Source organism: Orcinus orca, chromosome 14, assembly GCF_937001465.1.
Source record: "Orcinus orca chromosome 14, mOrcOrc1.1, whole genome shotgun sequence".
Taxonomy (NCBI): Eukaryota; Metazoa; Chordata; class Mammalia; order Artiodactyla; family Delphinidae; genus Orcinus; species Orcinus orca.
Window position 1 is genome coordinate 9,863,620 of NC_064572.1, and position 20,266 is coordinate 9,883,885.

The 20,266-nt window shown below is 45.1% G+C and overlaps 1 protein-coding gene across 13 annotated transcripts in view; it reads right to left on the reverse strand.

The window, feature by feature from the left end:
* Positions 1 to 20,266, reverse strand: part of SIPA1L2 (signal induced proliferation associated 1 like 2) — a 238,102-nt gene that overhangs the window by 110,611 nt on the left and 107,225 nt on the right. The window contains exon 1 of one of the 13 annotated variants that reach the window (XM_033408956.2): positions 5,259 to 5,360. The exons of the other annotated variants lie outside the window; for them this stretch is intronic. The gene's annotated coding sequence lies outside the window, so the exon portion shown is untranslated. Of the gene's footprint in view, positions 1 to 5,258; positions 5,361 to 20,266 lie in introns of those variants that run through there. 13 annotated transcript variants of the gene reach the window in all.

Sequence of the window (20,266 nt, forward strand, 5' to 3'; positions counted from 1 at the left end):
TTCCCCATAAACTGTCGTGAAGTTTCATGGTTCCCTGTTCACACTCTCCTTCTCTCCGGAACACTCTGCCTACCCACTGTACCTGGCTGCTTAAAATTTACACCACACAATCGAGCAGTCCCCTCCCACGCTCAGCCCACATCTGAGCAAGGACCGCTTCCTCTATGTTTCCATGGCATCTGCACCTACACCAATCACAGCCCTTTCCCTTATACTCTTACTGCTGCTGTGCTGATCTGTCTCCACCACCAGCTAACTGTAAGCTCCTCTAAGCCAGGAGCTATGCCCTTCATCTCAGTATCAACATTATCTATTGATGTAACCTGGCTTAAATCAGGTAATCAAGCAACATTTCAATTAGTTGTAAGAGTAACACAATGGTCATGGGATTGTTTGAGTATTCTTAAACTTTCTTTCAAACCAGTTAAACTCAAAATGTCCAGCAGCACCAAGGTCAATACAAGGCATTAACAATGAGTTTCCAGAATGCTCTCTTGCAAGCAAATAAGAACTCACAGAGATGCCCTGACAGTGAGAAGGAGTCTTCAAGAATCTGGCGTCTGAACAAGTACAACTTTCTAGTTCATTACACCACTAGCGAGTTGACAAATGTGCAGGGAAGCTTAGAGATTTAAGACACAATTTACCTTTGTGTCTGGCAGAAACTTGACTTCACCAACTCTCCTCTTTAATTACAAATAATTTTTCAATTTGTTCTATCTTTAATTAGACAAAAGTATTTTCCAGGTATTACTATTTCCCGAACTCATGGCTGTCATAACTGAGGAAATAATGATATTTTAGGGTGTGGCAAACAGAGAGGGAAGGTGCAGTCAGATGCTTCCGTGCACTCGGCAGGCCAGGATATGCCCAGAGTTCTCAGAGAGAGACCAGAGCTGACGGCATCTTATCTATTTCACTTAGAAGTATTGTATTGAAAAGAACCAGAGGTGATTCTGAATCATAGTGATTTCCTCTATAATTTAGGTTATCATCAAATCCTTTCCCGGAAACTGAAACAAAATGACGACCGAGATACGAAGGAAAACAACTTCTTGCCTAATAGCTCTCTGTTGAAATGGTATTTGATTCACTGTAGTAGGCTTCTGCATGATCTATACATTCTATTAAGTCTCCTGCTTACAGAACACTCAACACAATTTGAAAGGGTAAGAAAAGCTTCTAATGGTTGGTTCAGAGCTATGTGAATTCTCAAGAGGCATTAATCTGATACGCATTTTCATTATCTAATACTAATCTGTATCCTTGTTACCGAAGAAAGAACCATGGCCTGCCAAGTACCCAGTTCCAAACACTGAACTGTGACGTTTCTAGAAATATAATCAGGAGCTAAGTGCTCACCACCCCAAGGAGTTAGCAAAAGAACAACAAAATGTACCGAAAGAAACCACGAAAGAAGGAATGCAGAAAGATACAAGCTGGAATTAATGGAATGGCAGGGGGTAGGGGATAGAAGAAGAGACAAATCCAAAAGGTGGATTTTTTTTTTGAAGAATAAGAAAATAGATACACTCCTTCCCAAACCTGAAAAAGGGAAAGAAAGAAAGAAAGGGAGAATAATATTACATAAGTTTGAAAAGGAGAAAGGAGAAATGACCACACATATAGGAGGTATTGAAATAAATATAAGTGTAAAAGAATTACACCACAAGCAACTCTACAGCAACAAACTTAGAAACACAGAAGCAACTAAGATTTCCTGGCAAAACACAAACTCCCCAAACCCATCCAAGAATGGAAAATTTAAACAGAGTGATTAGCACCAGAGAGAGTAGAAATATAACAATCCCTAACTAAATATATGACCGATGTATGCAGAAAATGCAAAGAGCTACCTTAACCACGACTTTGAAACCCCTGCATCCTCTCATTTATGAGACCAAACGCTATCTAAAAATGTAGCTTGTACCTTGCTTTCCTTCCTTTTCCCTGTCGTGGCACACACTGAAATACCAATGTTCCCACAGCACATGGCAGTCAAAGCAGAAAGGTGCTCAAGGCTCGGGGCACAGGTGAGACTCTGGTCCCCCTCCCCAACTCCACCACCAGCAAACCAGCACCCCCCTTACCAGCAGCCCGCTCACACACCCCAGAAGGATGCTCTGAGTTCAAGCCACCTGCCAGGAATGTAAAACACAGAAACCTGAAAACTAGGATTAACGTGGACAACACAGACACTGAGTAACTTGTTCTGGAAAAACTAACCATAAAGTTATCAGAGGTCACTGGGCTTGGACTCATATCTGAAAACTGGTCTTCCAAGCTTTCACATCCGTTTACATTTACAATAGCATCATCGTTTGCAACAGACAGCATTAAAACTACAAAATCTTTATTCCATAGATCTATTATAGAAATGGAAGGGCTTCCCTGGTGGCACAGTGGTTAAGAATCCGCCTGCCAATGCAGGAGACACAGGTTCAAGGCCTGGTCCGGGAAGATCCCACGTGCCACGGAGCAACTAAGCCTGTGCGCCACAACTAATGACCCTGCGCTCTAGAGCCCGTGAGCCACAGCTACTGAGCCCACATGCCACAGCTACTGAAGCCCACGTGCCTAGAGCCCGTGCTCTACAACAAGAGAAGCCACTGCAATGAGAAGCCCACGTGCTGCAACTAGAGAAAAGCCCGTGCACAGCAACGAAGACCCAATGCAGCCATAAATAAATAAATAAATTTATTTAAAAAAAAAAAAGAAATGGAAGACACCGACAACTGTCAAAAAGTAAGGATGATTACTTTAAAACATGAATGAATAATAGCAACAAATAAAAATAGATGAACTAGTGTTGAATTTTACTACTAGGCTTGCCAAAAACCACAAAAACTGTAGCAAACTCAGAGCACACAGACCCTTTGCCAAAGAAATCTTCTGAAAATATTCCTTCAGTTATGATTTTTTAATTTTGTGTGTGCGATAAGAACATTAGCTGTATCAGACGGCCACTGGTTTTTCCTGTCTCAGATGTATTCCTCTTTCATGTGGTAATGGGTACCATACCTCTAACTAAAACCATTTTAGTTATGTGGGGCTAACTCCACCCGTAACATGTGACCCAGGTTTGACCAATGAAAGTGCTGCATCTTCAGGCCACAGTGACTGGTCCAGGGAGGAGCCCAGGGGCCAAGGCAGGAAGGGTACCCCAACACTGCTGCTCTGACCCTTGGCAATGCCCAAGCGGCAGAGGGCTCACCTTGCCAATGTGACTGAGAATGGAAACAGCAGCACGAAGCTGGGCCAAGCGAAAGAAATGACGACTCCTAAGGATGCGGCTCCGGAACCAGTTCCAGAATTTTCCAGCTGCTTGAGCCAACTGATCACCTTTTTTGGTTTATTCAGTTTGACTTAGATTTCTGTGTTTTCCAGACTAATTTTAAATGTCCTAAGAGACCCAGCTTCTATTCAGTGAAAGATCAAAGACAGGAAATTTGACGAACACAGCTACTGTGCACGGTGTTGCCCAGATTGCCTGGTCAATGAATGAATGGACGGAAAGCCACAGTTCTGGCACCAGCGTCCAAATCAAAACCAGAGCCTTCTGGGCAAGATCCCTGCTCTAATTCCATAATTATATATCTTTTAACACCTTTTATGTGTGCCACTAACAATTCAAAGTGTTCAAAGCCAAAAAATTCTTGACACAGTAGCTGATTAATAAACAATCTACAGTTGCAACAGAACTTCTGCAAATCCCTTTCGGCCACCTTTTACTCCTAGACACATTTTCTAGCTTGTTGTAGCTCCTCGAATAAATCTCTAACAACAGAATGATAGAGGGCACCTTCCTTTTAAAGATATTACTAAAATACTTATATATTTGAACGCTGTCATAAAAATAAAACACCTAAAAAATAAAACACCTCAAAACAATTATAGCATTTGTTTTTTCAGGAAGATAAATTAGAAATAATAACATCATCCAATTTAAAAAGTATTATGGTTCATGGGGAAGAACTGAAATCAATGTCTTTGAAAAGCAGATGTCAAGAGGGGTGGGATAGGGAGGGTGGGAGGGCGGGAGACGTAAGAGGGAAGAGATATGGGAACATATGTACATGTATAACTGATTCACTTTGTTATAAAGCAGAAACTGACACACCATTGTAAAGCAATTATACTCCAATAAAGATGTAAAAACAACAACAAAAAAAGAAGGAATGGTACAGGCTCTGAACGGAGAGAAATGCAGAAAGGAAACAATGGAGGGAATGAAAATCTAAAGCATGAGCTGGAATGACCTCTGGAACAATCCAGAACCTAGAGGTCAGACTGTGGATGAGAGACAGAGACAGGCACATACATGCGTGAGGGCACACATGCGCACACACGCACGCACGCGCGCACACGAGACACCCTACAGCAGTAATTAATCCTGTTTGCCCTGTAGGGCCACAGATGAAAAGTGGGGATCCGGGGCAAATATGCCTGCATACAGGCATCTGGAACATAAGATCCCTTTGTATCTCTCATTATCTTTAGTTTTTCCCCAAGTTCTAATGTTCTGCCTGTTTCCATGAAGCATTCAGTTGAGAAATTTCTAAAAGACCGGGACTTACACTCTTAGTAGCATGTACAGGCATGCAGTGAAGCTGTAATCTAGGAAGCATCTGCAAATATTGTACCTGTCCCCCAAATTATTCTTTATACTCATCAGGTATATATACATCTTCTATGTTCAAATCCACCATGAACGTCAAGAGCAGGCAGGGAGCCGTGCAGCTGACTGATGTCCATGGGTCCCAAAATGATGGAGGGGACAGGAAAAGGATGACATTTCAGAGAAGCATCTCGAAAGAGCAGCCTGCAGAAATTAGGGGGCTGTGACTGGCCCCCAAACAAAGCACAGAACACACAGTTACGGGTGGGCACCCCGACAGAACAGGGAAAATGCAATTTGCAAAGCACAGAACGCTCTTTACCCAAAGTCTCGAAGGGGTTTGCTGAGTCTGTGACACGACCGAGAAATAAGGGCCAATTATCCAGGTTGGTCCCGTCCTTGTCATCTCCTGCCCCGCTCCCCGCAGCAGCCACTGAAAGACCTTCCTGCCCCAGCATCTCAGCAGAGACCGCAGCTTCTTACTTCTCGGAGGACAAAGAAGCCAACGCATTTCTTTCAGCTCTTATCATCACCTAACGAATGTACCCTCTTCTGACCCTGCCCTTCCATGTTACCCTTTGCTGACAACCTTTTGAGACTTGCCATCTTTCCCAAGATAAAAACCCGCATGATGGCTCACCAGCCTCTTCCCAACCACCCTGGCTCCATCGGAAGCATCTGCTCTCCTCCCTCCACGCTGGGGCCCAGCCGTCCTCAGCGTCTTCAGGCTGCGCCCTCTCCAGGCCTGCGTCTGAGCTGCTTCCTCTAAACGCAGCATTACCTGCCAACCCTTCATCGTCATCCTGTTCATTCCACCCACCCACCCCCCGCCCCGGGTGCCCCTCCACCTGCTCCGTGGCGTCCTCTACTTCCTCGTGGAAACACCCCTGTCCACACCTTACCACGTGTGCCTGTTTCTCTCTCTCCACCTCTCTGCGAGGCCCCAGGACTGTGACTGTTTTGTTCCCCACTTGATCTGCAGTGCCTCGCACGGTTTCCAGTACATGGTTGATGGTCCATAAATATTATTAAATGAATTAACAGATTACTAAACAAATACGGCAGGCAGTAATCCTTCATAATATAAAACGTTTACTATCGAAATGGCAAGCTCTCGTAGTTACAGAATCTACTACAAATCAGAAGTTTAATCATTTTGCAAAAACATGAGAATTACAGAAATAGGGCCAGTTGTTAACTCTTTGCAGGACACTCATACCCAAATCCTCACGACAACAGGCTACCCTGAACCTACATTCAGCAACTGCTCCACTCTGAGAGAGAGCTTCCCACCCCCACTTCTGTACCAGCCAAATGCAGTGATGGCAGACAGGTCTTCCAACTGTACAGAAAGAAAGAATGCCGTACTTCTCCTTCTAACCGTCTCAGCAGCATCTCAGGCTAAAGGCCCATCCCCAAACACGAAGCGCATAAGGAAGCCTGCATGACCGATCCTGTCCCCTCCTGCGTCGGGCAGGGCAGCCGATGGGGTGCAGAGCTCCATTTTGCTGTAGGTGGCCGGTACCAGCGTCCTGGAGATCTGGAAGTATGCCCGCGAGTGGGACCACTCCAAAACAGGATGGCAAGAGGAAACCGTGCAATCAGAGGTCCTGGTCGAAAGGGTACCTGGGCCTCACGTCCCAGTTAGAGAGGAAGGTGTATGAAGCCAAGAGCCCCGCACGTCACGTTTTGAATGCACAGCTGTGAGTCTGCTCCTGACTTTCCTCTGCGATTTGACACCATTTCGTCGTTCCAACAGGTTGCAAAACACTGGTTAGGATAGCTTTCAACAGGCCAATGCAGAGTTCTCCAACGGAAATGCCATGCATTTTTCCATGAAAAGCGAAAGTGCTATTTCATGAAATATTAAGAAAGCATTAAAATAAAGCGGACCCTCATACTTGCAGTTATGGGGGTCACCATTCCACCCGCTCCTTCCTGCCTTAATTCTACTTCAGAGTATCTTCAATGTACTACTTTCTTAACTTCATGGATAAATGATTCACACTGCTACCTTGGTGTGGCTACAAAAAAACTTAATCAAAGAAAATGAAGAGTCACTGAATTTCTTCCTGAGGATTTTATAAAGGGAACAGAATGCTAATCTGCAGTGAGGGCCTCAGTAGCATGAATAGGTCCTCTCCAGGTAACTCCCCAAACCTGAACACTGACCATTTGCTGGGACAGAAGACACAGGGTTCATCTTAGACTCATCACCAATTAAAAGGGATCTCCAACCTGTTTTTCCAGACAGTGTTCTCCCTTTCTTCAGTTCATCTGTAATGTCAAGGACATCCCCCTCTAATAGTTTCCAAGTATTCTTACATTTCATCAAATTCGACGGCTCTCACTCCCCAGGGGGTAAAAAAAAAAATCAAAAATTGTCACCAGCACTCGGTGGGCACTTTAAAATCTACATGTGGACCTGTGTGATCTCACGGGTGGCAGGGCAGCCTTGAGAGAGGACGGGCTGGAAGAGGCAGTGAAAGACCCCTCAGAGAAATTCAAGAATTGCAGAGCTGGAAGGACTGATCTGTTCTCATGCTAATGGTCTTGGTAATAATTTTTCAAGGACAGAACAGAAACGGCGGAAATGTGATATTTCAGCATAATTGTGTTTAAATAGAATGTTGTTCCAAGTTTTCCATAAGACATCAGTGAGTCTTCAAGAGCAATGTTATAGTTGAGCCACTTACCAGGACTGCAGCTGTAGCAAAAGGATTGAAAACCACAAAATGCACAAATTATGAGCCTCATTCAAGGGAAAAAATGGTTAAAGTTATATGACAGATTTATAATAAAAGTATAACTACCACAAAAACATTTATTTTTCATACGCATATTCCATCAGCTCAAATACTAACATGCATAACTGAGCAGGGAATAAAAAGAGGAACAAACGTTCCCCAGGTTCACCCTCTCTGTGGCCGGGAAGGCGACAGAGCTGAGGTGTGCTCAGCGCACAAGGTCTCATCACCTGAAGTGCATTTCCCATAACATCACTAAGTTCAGGTACATTCAGCGAGGTATTCAATGAAGTTATGACTAAAGACCTATAAAGCAATCCAGTAGCTCAGTTTCTTACCATAGTAGACCATGAACATCAAGGATAGAAACAATTCGACAAATGGGCTATTATTCAATAATAATGGTCATGAATGGATATAGATGGTCCATAATAATCATACTCTGCTAAGTTTTTGGTAGATCTGAACATGAAAATTTGTTCTTAGCCATTTATCTTGAATTAAACATTGGGTTGGGGCTTCCCTGGTGACGCAGTGGTTGGGAGTCCGCCTGCCGAAGCAGGGGACGCGGGTTCATGCCCCGGTCCGGGAAGATCCCACATGCCGCGGAGCGGCTGGGCCCGTGAGCCATGGCCTCTGAGCCTGCGCGTCTGGAGCCTGTGCTCCGCAGCGGGAGAGGCCGCAGCAGTGAGAGGCCCGCGCACTGCAAAAAAAAAAAAAAAAAAAAAAACAAAAAAACATTAGGATGGTACCAAAGATAAATGTTTGGAGCATGAGAATATTAAAAAAAAAGAGAAAAATTCGTCTCCTTGAGGTTTTATAACATAGAGGTAATATATGACTTGTGAAGAATAATTCTTTTTGCAGGGAGTGGAATGTTCACGCTGGTGTTAGACCATTTTTCAAAGCACTCCATGTTGCTCTTTGGAAGAATTTCTCAAGTGATGTCCCCAGAAAACCTAATGCCCTTTGGTGTAGTTAAGGACTTTTTCATCCAAGTAAAGCAGAGACCCCAGTAAAAAGTGTCTAAAGGATTCCGTCTCCACTGGAACCCTGTATTATGACTCTACATTATCCTGAATCATAATCCGTGCTGAAAGAAAGGGCCAAAGCCAAGGTTTGTTAGATGGAGCCCTCGTGTGACTTTCTAAGTGAAGCGCCTATATGCTTCGCCAGAGCAGGATCCTGGTGCCCCCTATTCACTGGTGTCCCCCCGGCCCCTAGAGTCGGGCGGGCCACTTCGTTGGCACTCAGCGTTAGCTTACATCCATCCGTCTAAACTGAAATAGCTGCAAACCAAACTACCCCAAAGCACTGGCTCAACATACTATCGCTACACACGCAGAACACGATGGTTCCTGATGCTCTCTTTTTGGTTTCTTTGCAGGCTCCTCCTCTGCTCTTTAAGTGCTGTTGCTCCTTGGGGCTTATTCTAGGCTGCCTTCGCTTTTAATTCCACCTACCTCCTTGTGCAGTTCTAGCAGGGTCACGTGAATCTCCACGCCGACGACTCTGAGATCTACCCAGAGCCCAAAGATGTCTCCCATGCCACACAGCCACACTACGCTATGACAGCGCACGCCCTCCAGCCCAGGTCCTGGGCACCTGCTCTCCCACTGCCCAGCTCAGGAGCGGCGTTCCCATCTCCCTGCCGCCCAAGCCCAGCACCCGGGGCCCATCCTGCCCTCCCCTGACAGACAGTCCACGCGCAATCTGAGACCAGTCCACTTGACTTTCTGAATGTTCTCAGATCCATGCAGACCTTGCTGTCTCGACTGCCGTGAACACTGTCTTATTTCGCCTAGATTACCCCCAAAGCCTTCACTACTTCCCCGCGTCCCCAGAATAGAGCCTGAGTGCTTTACGTGGCACAGGTCACTCAGGGTTTGGTCCATGAGTAGCTGTCCAGCCCCTTGTCCTGCGGCCCAGATCCCACCCCATGCCCGCACGTGCTGCCCTTCGTTCTCCTTTGCTCAAGGGGGTCTGCACAGGCTGCTCCCCTGCCCCAGGGAAGACTTCTTCCCTCCACTTTGCTAACAGGTGTTATTAGTGCAACCTCAGCTCACAGATTGGGTTGTCCGGAAGCCTTCTCAAATCTTACCTCTGGTTCTACGTTATCTTAATGCAGGCTCCCCTACCATCCTGCCCCTTTTTTCTCACCATATGTTAAACACCACACTATTTTATCCCAGCCCGTTTACATGGCGCTAACCTCCTCTACACTCCTCTAGTTCCGGGCAGGCAGAGTCACGGCTTTGCTCGCAGCACTCAGCAAGCCTCCGGGCTCTGACCATGCTTGCTGAGACCACAGCAAAGTGACTCATCCTGTCTGACCTACCTGTAAAATGGGAATAATCCTATCGATGTCAAAGGATTATTCTAAAGATTCGACAAGATCCAGATGCCAAGTGCTTATCTCCATGTTTCCTATAGCCAAAGTTCAAAAAAAATTAGCTGGAAAAATTGCTTTATATATGAACGAATACTGATTGATAAACTGACTTCCAACTGGGCAACTAAAATGAGTAAGACACATACTAGACCCAAGGAGCACAGTCATGTTTACAAAACCTAATATGGTAACTGCTAATGGATTTCTGTACAAAGACTAACAGGAACACATAGCTGATTGAACTTTGTAACCGAACTGCAATAGCTAAGCTGATTCACCAAGAGGCAAACAGAAGCTTTCAGAAGGTGAGGGCAAGTCCCCAGTCTCCAGTCAGGTGCTACCAGCTTCCCAGCTACAACTTCTAATTAAAGTTATTTTAGGGACTGCACTGTATTGTAACGAGATGATCTGGGAGTTTGAAATTTCAGTGTGTCCATAAAAAACAGGAACCCATTTCTGGTAGTAAGCTACTCTCAGCCACCCCTCCTTCCACATGTGTGTGTGTCAAAGAGGATAAACAAAGAGCCATTTTCTGAGATGGAATATTTTGATCGTGGAATTTTTCCAGGGAGACAGAAGAACAGTTGTGGGTATTGACAGTTTCCTGTTAAATCTTTTAAATCAGAAAAAGATAAAAAGAGATAGCCCTGCACCTCCTTCCCTCAGGAGGTTATTAGTTATGGCATTTTTTCAGCCATGTGGCCACTGACTTACAGATGACACAGTAGGAAATCAGACGTTCCAATTAATAATTTAAGTGGAGGCATTTGTGTCTTAGGAAAACACAGCAAAAGAAAAAAAGAACTTCTATTTGGTGTCAAGTGATTTAGACTGTACCTCTGTTATTTGCGTTTAAATATCATAGAAGATAATCTGTTTTATTCTTTCAATGAAGGTTGAGTGACACTAGGTGACCAAGAAGGGAACCTGAGCGTTTTATAATAAAAACCTGGGAGGCTGGAGCCTTAACAAATACTTTTAGGGGTCCTTCCTGTTGTTTACCTCAAAGAAAAGCAATTCTCTCACTTTCTTCTCACCCCTGGTATCTTCCAGTGAATCCACAGCGAAAACTCTTGCAGAGTGAAGGATCTGTCTCACCTCGCTCTACAAAACTAAAATCAATCAATACTATCGAAAACTGAACTAAACGGACAAAGCAGCTACCTTCAACGCGTTCTGCGTTAAAACCCGAGTGGACCAGAGAGCCGTCGATCTGAAGATGCTTCCTTTCCACTGAGCATGAAGGGCACGAAAAGAAAACCCCGCCAATCTACACAACAGTCTAGTATTTGATTTTTTTTAAATAGTAATTTCAGCAGCAAACACACAGCAAACCGCATTCACTAATCGCACACTCTCCAAGCCATCTCTGCGTTGCTCTCATGTTTACTTGAATTACAGGATACTGAGTTTTGCTGAACAGCATTATGAGGTTTATTATGTGATACAAAAACCCTTTGGTGGGCTTCCCTGGTGGCGCAGTGGTTGAGAGTCCGCCTGCCGATGCAGGGGACATGGGTTCGTGCCCCGGTCCGGGAAGATCCCACATGCCACGGAGCGGCTGGGCCCGTGAGCCGTGGCCGCTGAGCCTGCACGTCCGGAGCCTGTGCTCCGCAACGGGAGAAGCCGCAACAGTGAGAGGCCCGTGTACCGCAAAAAAAAAAAAATCTATAGACACAGAAATACTGCGAAGAAACACCCCCATATTATGATACTAAGTATCTATTACAGGAAGGCTAATACTTGGTTTTTGCTTTCTTCCTTGTATTTTTCTCTAAAGTTCCAAATTACTAACTATATATGAACATGTAAATCCGCACATACATATATAAATAGTTTAAATTCGATAAATAGAAAAATTTAAAAACTAATCCTCCGTAAAAGCAATGCGTGTTTCCCTTAGAGAGCATATTACCCTTATTACATAAAATGAGACGACCGTCAACTTCCTCTCCTTCAAGTCCCACGGTAAGATATTTAAACATGGAAACAGAGACTAGTGTTAGATGAGCCACACCTATTGCTGCTCACCTTAAAGAGTATACGGTTTTTTTATAGCAAGTATTCACAAAGATGGTGCCCTCCACTCCCATGCACTGGAAATGACTCTGGTTAGAATAATAATGTCTTACATTTGCATCTATTTTCCTGTGACCCTGGGTGCACCACAAGGCAGCAGTGTGGAAGACAGCATAAAGGGCTCAAGATTAAGAGATCGGTGTCTCCCTCTGAGGACATGATTAACTGTGGGCTCTTCAGCCATCCAGGCATCCACTAGGACTCAGGGTCGCGTGTAAGATGGGGATCCAGTCTGCTGGCACACCTCAGACAGGTGCCGGGGGACCAAGCTGAGAGCTGACATAAGATGCTGAACCAGACAAATGCACAACATGAACGTTACCGCCTTGCGGGAAGGAACCAGGAGGACAGCCCATGCTGCTTGCTTGATTCTACTGCAGGGCAGCCTCTCGGGGCTGACAAAGGCAGAGGGAGGGCCAGCTTCAGGAAGGCGGCCCACCTACTGGGGACCGTCCCCGACAGAAAACAACCCGGCTTTCAGAAGGCCGGGCCACGATAAACCCAGGACCTAGAGGGTGAGGAAAAACACTGCACGTACTCAATATAAAAGCTACCATGGTGTCCAGTCCGAATTCTCCATCCCTATCTGGCAATAAACCTGTCCTAAGAGAAAACTGGGACCCTGCGGCACAGACACTGATGTCAGCAAAACAGAGAAGGGGAGGGACACGGTGGGGGCTTCGTTCACGCCCCTCACCACCTGATTTTACCCCGAAGTGTCCTAGTGTCGTTGTCTTGCGTTCAGGAAGCGCACTCAATACTCTAGAAAATAAAGTTTCCTGCAAACTCAAAGTCGGGTGATGTCAGAACGACTCCTTCAGGAAGTTTTCCCCATAATGTACCTCTTCAATAAGGCACTGGCTTCCAGGGCAACACATTCCATTTCACTAGTCACAGAGAATGAATTCCAGTGCACTCAGGGGGAAACACTTCCTCAACACACTTTATTTGGAATTTTTAAAGTATGAACTGAATGCCAGTTATATAAACCACTTTCGATTATGGATGCATACTAATTAATTTGGGCTGAGTATTTCTTTAATAAAGTTCCTAACACCAAAGATCTTTACCTGAAGAAGAAAAATAAAAGAATGACCACCTAACACATACACACTACTACATATAAAATACATAAATAATAAGAGCCTACGGTATAGCACAGGGAACTCTACTCAATATTCTGTAATGGTCTATGGAATCAAAAAAAAAAGAGTGGACATATGTATATGTATAACTGATTCACTTTGCGGTACAGGAGAAACTAACACAGCATTGTACATCAACTATAGTCCAAGAAAAATTAATTTAAATAAATAAATAAAATCTTAAAAAAAAGAATGACCACCTAATTATATGATATATAACCATTTATTAAAATAAAAAGAACTCTAAGAACCCTATTTCCTTATAAAAACGATGGTCATGGAAATCACTGCTTTCTCTGAATTTCTAGGGTAATGAGTAAGAGAGAGATGCAGATGCTGCAATTCTGATGACTACCTGTCCCGAGACATAAACAGAGAGCTAGCCAAGGAAGACTGACCTCATGTCGGCAAGTAAGGAAATCATCTGTGTCACCAGAGACTCCCTAAGCATCATGGGTAGACCGAGAGAGCTTGTTTGACTAATCAGTATCCTTTATCATAAAATGTCAATATTAATGCATTACATTTATTTGGGGATTTACCATTTCCAAAACCCTCTTCTGTTCACTTGATCCTAGGAAGACCTCTGAAGAGACAAAAGAGAGAGACTGCTCTCCCATTTCACAGGTAAGGAAGGAACTCTTAGGGCAGCTAAGTCAGTAATTTGCTACAATCAAATGCAGCAGAGGAGTCAATCAAAAGGATCAGAATGGGAATCCAGGTGGCTTCATGCTTCCCACCATTGCTGGTAGCGTCTCAAAGTTACACATGGCCTTTGAAACTGAGGACTAAAAACACAACGAAATGACTACTCTGGCCAAAAGAAGCCAACCTAAGGCAAATCCGCCAACTTCAAATAAAATAAAAGTGCCTATCTCCACTGCTCTGAGGCCTAAGGAAAGGTACAGTATTGGGGGGGGGGGGGGGGGCGGGGACACAGGGGATGGGCCCTGAGGGAGACGGCAGCTTCCCCAGCCCAGCTGTACCACAGAGACCTGTGCATGGGCCCAGCTCATAAGCCAGTGGTCCCAGTTGGTTCCTGCCAGTTCAGTGTTTGTTGGGCAGGGCAGATTCGACATCATCCCTACCCACAGAATAACACCGCCAAGACTTCCACGACACCACTAACAGCAGCATTTTTACTGGTCCTTTTGGTTTTGCTTCAAAGAAACATCCTCTCTTCCTTCATACTAAAGACCACTGTCTAGTGTTTTCACTATTAATTACCCACTCAGACTCAACAATCACAACGGAAAAACTATTCTGACACCAGCGCTTCATAAACCCTGAAGCCAACTGATTTGCTTAAGGTCACATGACTAGTTACGAGCAAAATGGATTTCCAACTGGGGTGCCCGAACACTCATTGCTAGCAACTGTTTGTTTTCCTTTTTTATATGACTGTGATATTAATGGAAATCATCAATTTCGATTCACGCATCTCACTACGGCTGAGAAGATCTGCACAACATCCCCGGACCCTCCCGCCTCTATGCTTTTGCTTATCAGATTCCCCTTGCTGGGCTTCCCTGGTGGCGCAGTGGTTTAGAGTCCGCCTGCCTATGCAGGGGTCATGGGTTCGTGCCCCGGTCCGGGAAGATCCCACATGCCGCGGAGCGGCTGGGCCCATGAGCCATGGCCGCTGAGCCTGCGCGTCCAGAGCCTGTGCTCCGCAACGGGAGAGGCCACAACGGTGAGAGGGCCGCGTACAGAAAAAAAAAAAAAAAAAAAAAATTCCCCTTGCTTGCAAAGTCTTTCTCCTTCCATCAGAAGTGAACAAAATCTAGTGCATTCAAAGCTATCACGACTCTCTCCCCCTGCAACTCACTCTTATTTACCCTGAAACTTTACCTTGACAGGACTCTCTGTTCCTTTATTGTATCCCAGTCTCCATCAGGTGACAAACACCTATCTATCTACCTACTAAGTGCCAAGCTGGGCAGGGAAGGATGGATGATTCGGTTCTTGGCTCAGAGGAGACAAACGAAAGCTTCCAGGCAAAGCAACTGATGAGCCAGGGCTCAGGCGCACAGCCAGGAGAATGCCCCGCTGAGGATTTCCTGCTTCTGTTCCTCGTTCAGGTGATTTAAAATCACGTTCAGAGCTGGGCACCTTCCCTTCCTTACTCCAGATTAAAAACTCACCCATCCCTAAAACTGGAGAGCAGCGGGGGGTGTGACCACAGAATGGTGGTAAGGCATCACTTCTCTCTTTGCTCAGAGACAAGGAGTAAAGAGCTGCAAATTTTACTTTTCTCATGGGAAAAAATATAGGTGTTGCCATCTCTGGCCAAAAGAAGGCAAGAGTGAGCCCCAAGAGGCCCGTTTCACATGTTGAGGGCCGCCCTGTCTCTCGCAGGGCAGTGTGCAGGAGCTGCACTGCTCTACCAGACTGGGTGATCTGGGGGAGAAGCGCTGGTTCCCAGACTCTGGGATGAGTCATCTCGTCAGGGTGATGAAAGCAGAACTCCTCTGACCCCTTTGTCACTGAAGGGGCACCAACCTGTTTTTCCTGCGCTCTGTCCTGTTTAACCAGAACTCTCATCATGAATCACCATTTATTCTACTTGCATTTACAGTTCCCTTCTTATTTTAGCCACAGACTTTTTTTTTCTTTAAACAAAGGCCCGAGTCTCTCCATAAAGATACAGTGTAACTAGAAAGGTATCTTCAAACTTCAGAACCAATTTCTAAGCAAAAAGGGAAATATTCCTTCTCTCTAAGAACATGGTGGGGGTAGTTTTGAGCAGTGGTTCCCAATTTTCCAAATTACCTAAGAGATATTGAAACCTGGATTCCCTAGCCCTGAGACTCAGGTTCAGAGGGCCTGGGGGGAGCCCTGGAATCTGTACCTTGAAAAGGTGATTCTCGTGAACAACCGGGATCGGAAGCTACTGGTTTAAACACAATAAAAGGTGAAAAATGAAGCTGAATGCATGCTTCTCAAATCTTCCTATTTTCCCGTTTCTCAAGTACTAAAATATCTTACTCAGATTAACAGCTGAATCCCTGGCAATTTTATTTATTCACAATGTTTCTTAGTTAACTTTAAGGAAGATAAATGAAATCTGAGGTTGAGAAAGCTCTAGAAACCATTTACATGACTCCAAAGGACTAGAAGTTTCTACTCTGGCGACCAGAGTCCAGGTTTGCTCTGCTGACAAGATATACTTGGGGTGGGGGGATGGGGGGGAAGATAAAACGGGAGTGTTTTATACACTGCTATGTATAAAACAGGTAAACAGCAAGGACCTACTGAATAGCACAGGGAACTGAGCTCAATATCTTGTGATAACCTATAATGGAAAAGAACCTGAAAAAGTGTGTGTGTGTGTATATATATATATATATACCTGAATTGCTTTGCTGTACACTTGAAGCTAACACAACATTGTAAATTAACTATAATTCAACAAAAAAATAATAAAGATATCATGCAACATTAAAAAAAAGATATACTCCAATTGCAATATTTATTGAGCACTTTCTAAGTACCAAGCACTTTCCACGTACTTGTCCAGTATTAACTCCAATAGCCTTATGTGGTAGGATCACTACTCTCCCCAGTTTAAAGTAAAACTTCTGGGGCTTCCCTGGTGGCGCAGTGGTTAAGAATCCGCCTGCCAATGCAAAGGACACAGGTTCGAGCCCTGGCCCGGGAAGATCCCACATGCCGCGGAGCAACTAAGCCCGCGCGCCACATCTACTGAGCCTGCGTGCTAGAGCCCACGAGCCACAACTACTGAAGCCTGCGTGCAGCGAGGAAGACAAAACACAGCCAAAAATAAAAATCAATAAAATAAATAAACTTTAAAAATAAATAAATAAATAAATAAAGCAAAACTTCTCAAGCCCCCCAGTATGGCATTTAAGGCCCTTCCCAAACTGAGTTCCATTCGACCAAGACAGCCCTTAGTATCTCCTCGCTGTCTACTCAAACACCAGCCCGTTCCCACCTCTGTACTTTCTTCTTGGAGTTCCCTCCCCAGAACGTCCTTTCTGTTCCATCATGCGGACTTCTCTGTGACATTAAGAACTCAGACGCTGACATTAGACCTAAGTTCAACCTGGCTTGGTCACTTACTTTTGGTGTTTCCCCTGGGCAAACTCCCTGAACCCCTAGGCATCTATAAAAGAATACTGTACGTATTCCACAGAGACTTGAGTTCCTGCTCCGTTCCAGACACCATTCTAGGATTGAGGATCCAGTAATGAATGGACTGGAAAAGGCCCTGCTTTCACAGAACGTCTAGCCTGGCAGAAGAAGTCACATAATAATGAGGACAGATAAACACATAAGCTGTCACGGGTGAGTGTCATAAAGAGACAGGATCAAAAAAGGTCGGGATGTTTAGGCATGGGTGTGGTGTTAACAGAAGGGTCAGGTGGCTACAGGGAGGACGAAGGGGAAGGAGGGAAGGATGAGGGCCTGGGTCACACAGGTGGACAGGAGGACACTGGGGAGAGGGGCTCCTATCAGGGAAACCACGACTGGAGTTGGGAGCGAGCCTGGCAGATTCAAGAAGACCAAGGATCCCAGGAAAGGGGTTGGATCACAGAGGGCTTTTATTCCAGAAGGTTCTGAGCAGAGGAGTGAAGATAACCTTGTTGCTGCAATGAGAGTAGGCTCTAGTGGGCAAAGGTGGGCAAAGGGATATGGTCAGGCCAGTGTGATCATCCAGGCAGGAGAGGGTGACGGGGGCTGGAAGTGGCTGGTGAGAAGGACAGATTCCGGAAGGGAGAATCTGGATCTGGATGAGAAGCTAGAACTGGCAGCACAGCTGACGACTGCGCTGAGCAAGGATGAGTCTGCCATTGGGGGCCTGACTGACAGGAAGGCTGAAGTTGGCCCTTATTAAGATGGGGGAGATTATAGGAGGAGCAGGGGTTTCAGGGTCAAATGCGATCACGTGCGCAAGATGCTTATTAGTACAGGCCTGAAACACACGAAGAACCTGATACACAGGTGGTTGTCAGCAGCATTCCAGGCCGAACCTTGAACTCCCAGCCCAGGCTGATCCCTCCTTTCTGTGAACCAGTTATATGTTCCGTTCATCTGGGCACATGATAAATAACTGACTGCCTTGCATTTTTTGTGCAGTTTTCCTGGGGATAGGGGAATGAAAAGAAAATTAAGCTTCCAAAATCGTCCCCGTGCTCTTTCAGGGTGCTTTTTTTTTTTTTTTTAAAGAATGAACATTTTTGATTTACCCAAAGTTTCAATCCCACAATACTTGTTAAAATGCACTGCAGTGTCTAGGGAACTGGGATGTATATTTTGAAAAAAGGATTCTGAGGCTTAGCTGCTACATGATCCAATCTGAACAAATATCCAGGCTTCAGGTCCATGTTAAAAACTCTGAGGTAGGGCTTCCCTGGTGGCGCAGTGGTTGAGAGTCCGCCTGCCGATGCAGGGGACGCAGGTTCGTGCCCCGGTCCGCGAAGATCCCACATGCCGCGGAGCGGCTGGGCCCGTGAGCCATGGCCGCTGAGCCTGCGCGTCCGGAGTCTGTGCTCCACAGCGGGAGAGGCCGCAACAGTGAGAGGCCCACGTACCGCAAAAAAAACAAAACAAAACCAAACAAAAAAACCTCTGAGGTAGAGCAAGGCCAGGGGCCTCCTGTTTCCATCGCAGGGGGAACACTAGGGAGGACTTTGGGAGTAAGGTCCCGAGAGTAGAATACAGGAGATGAGCCCAGTCAAGGCCAACCCTGCCTTTGGGCGCAGGGCCCTCTCTGCCATTAGCTGCGTCCAGGTCTGGCCTGTCAGTTTTTGAATTCGAGATTCTGGAACTGGCAGCGTGAATGGGTCAGGGGTTCCCAAAGGCCTGTCCATGGACCAGTGCCCGGCCAGTTGCCAGAAAAGTGGCTGAGGAGAGTCTGTTAAAAACACAAATTCCTTAGCCACTCTCCCAGAATTCTGGCTCAGGAGATTGGGCGTGGGCCCCCAGACTGTTTTTAACAAGTTCCTCAGGTGTTTCTCATGTTGATTCATCTTTGAGATGCATGGGGTAGGAAAGTACTTTGCAAAATCTAAAACATGACACAAGCATATGGTGTAATTAAGCCATTAATTCGAAAGCAGTGCTAGCAGCTGCCCTTTAAAGTCATCCCCACATTCCCTTCCCTATGGTGACGGCATTCACCTAAGCCCATACTTCTCCAAGGGCTGGATCCCAGCTGGCCCAGGCTTACAGACCAAAGAGCATGGAAGGGCAGTGATCTCTACAGAAAGCCGGAGTCAGACTCTGAGATTAGAAAAGCAAAGAAGAAAACGGAAACAGGTTTTAAACCAGAGTAGGTGTCCTGGGGTCAGTGTTCAGTCTAAAATATGAGAGGGAACAAGCAAAGTGGGTAAAACACAGAGGACAAAGCTGGTGCACATACAGATGTCCAAGGTAGGCAGAAAGGCACAAAGGGAAGAAAAAGATGTCACACACACTCTGCTAGACCCTTGATACATAATATTTACACAACCTCCACTTAAAGAAAGGAAATCACAGCTCAGAGACCCCAAAGAGATTCATCTGAAGTCAAACAATGCGTTAAGTGGCAGAGCAAGAATCTAATCAGGTCTGCCTGGCTACACCCAAATCTGTACTATTGACAATAAAGAATATATATTTAAAAGTATTAGACTCAAATAAATGGAAAAACATGCTTCATGAATCGGAAGACTTAATATTGGTAAAATGTCAATTCTACCCAATGTCATCTACAGATACAATCCAATCCCTACTGAAATCCCAATGATGTGCCTTGTGAAAACAGAAAAATCCACCCCAAAATTCATATGGAATAGCAAGGGACCATGCATAGCTGAAACAATCTTGAAAAAGAAGAAAGCTGGAGGCCTCTCGTATTGATACAATATCAAAACTTATTACAAAGCTACAGTAATCAAAACAGTGTGGTTCTGGTATAAAGACAGACACATGGATCCATAGACCAGAATACAGAGCCCAGAAATAAACTCTCATGTATGTGATCAAATGATCTTCCACAAGAAGACTATTCAAGAGGGAAAGCACAGTCTTCTCAACAAATGGTGCTGGGATAACTGGACATCCACATGCAAAGAAATGAATTTGCATCCTTACCTCACACCATGTACCCAAATTAACTCAAACTGGCTCAGAGACCTAAACGTAAGAGCCATAACTATAAAATTCACTGAATTTTCTAAGAAAACATGGGGCAAAAACTTCACAACACTGGATTTAGCCATTTCTTGGATAGGACATCAAAAGCAGAGGCAATGAAAGCAAAATGATGAAGTTGGACTTC